Genomic DNA, 1,908 nt, shown 5'->3' with positions numbered 1-1,908 from the left:
TGTGTGTGTGTGTGTGTGTGTGTGTGTATGTGATGTGTGTGTGTTGTATGTATGTGTGTATGTGCGTGTATGGGCCGTGTGTGTATGAGCGCGTGCACATAGATACATATATACGCAAAACTTCAAATGAAATACCCCCCGCTATGAGAACCAAGCGAACCTTGACCAATTTCTTCATCCTCATTATCAATTTTATGAGAGAGAGAGGTGGTCTAATTCCCTACAATGCCATAGATAAGAACATTTACACGAAAAAGAGATCCCTGAAGGAAGTGTCTAAAACATGTCTGAAAAGTCACGTAATTGAGTTCCATCCCCCTCTCCCCCCCCCCCCCCCTCAACCCCACCCCTCTCCTTCCTGTCTAATGGCTCTGGTACCGTTGACACCCGCCCCCCCCCCCCCCCCCTCTCCCTACCAGCCATCCCATGTGTGTGTGTGTGTGTGCTATATTATATATATTATATATATATATATAATTTATATATATATATATTTATATGTATATATATATATGCTATATATATAATATATATATATATATATATATATATTATATATTTATATATTAGATTATTACAAACATATATTACATATATTATATATATATACACACTTCCCTCTCTCTCTCTCTCTCTCTGTCTCCTTCCCTCTCTCTCTCTTCTCTCTTCCCTTCCTCCCTTCTAATCCTCTCCCTCCCTCTCCCTCCCTCTTCCATCCTCTCACACCTTCCCTCCTTACCCCCCCTTCCAACCCTCCCCTACCCCCTACCCCTCCTTCTAACCCTCTCCCTCACCCAGTCTTCTCCCCTTTTGTCATATGAAGTGTGATGGCCCGACTTAATGAAGTGCTCCAGCTCACCCATTCAGCCGGGGGAGAAGAGGCTGTGGGTCAGAGATGAGGATGGGAGAGTAGAGAAGAGGAAAGAAAAATGAAAAATATGAGGCGTGATGCTGCATCTCTTTGCTGTCGAGTATAATGCGGTTCTTAGTTCATATGGTATGTTTTTTTGGATTTTTTATTCTCATTCTCATTCTTGTTATTACTATCTTTATCATTGTTGATACTGTTATTATTTTCATTGTTATTTATATATTTATTATTATCCTTATTATCATTATTGTTATTGTTATTATGATTGTTATTGTTATACTTATTGTCAACGTGTTGTTATTATCATTGTTATTATCATTACTTTTATTATCATTGTCATCATTATTATCATTATTCTTGTCATGATTGTTTTATTGATGTTATTGTTGTCATTATCAGTATTATTGCTATTATCATCATTATTATCCTTATTATCATCATTGCTATTATTATCATTATCCTCATTGTCATCATTATTATTGATATCATCACCATAACTACTATCAATATTAATAGTAGTTGTAGTTGTAGTAACAGTGTGATAATTATCATCATTATCACCTTACCATCATCATCATTATCATCACCATTATTGTTACTATCATTATCGTCATTATCATTCTTATTATTACCATCATTGTCAATATCATTATTGTTGTTATTATTGTTTATATCATTATCATTACTATAATCAACGACATAATTACCATAGGTGCATCATGTCCATTTTCTATTTTTCTAAATATATTACTTATCAGAAGTGCCATCTAAAACCTAATTAATTTTCCATAATGGCTATGCAATGTTTTTTTATGCCTCCGTGAGAATACAGAGAGCTTTTTGATATATCTTAAACGAAGCTTGAAATTAATGTTAATTATATGATATGAGTCGAATGAACCATGAATTGCCTAGCATTCAAAATTGGGAAAATTATTAATATATGGAAGCTTCATTCATTGAATTGAATTATTCAGTAGCGCAATAAACACATACATTCACTCATTCACCCAAATGCACGTACATATTCACACACA

This window comes from Penaeus japonicus, unplaced genomic scaffold, assembly GCF_977035675.1.
Source record: "Penaeus japonicus unplaced genomic scaffold, GWHDUDI00000001_assembly GWHDUDI00000033, whole genome shotgun sequence".
NCBI classification, from domain to species: domain Eukaryota; kingdom Metazoa; phylum Arthropoda; class Malacostraca; order Decapoda; family Penaeidae; genus Penaeus; species Penaeus japonicus.
Note: the sequence above shows the minus strand (reverse complement) of the source record.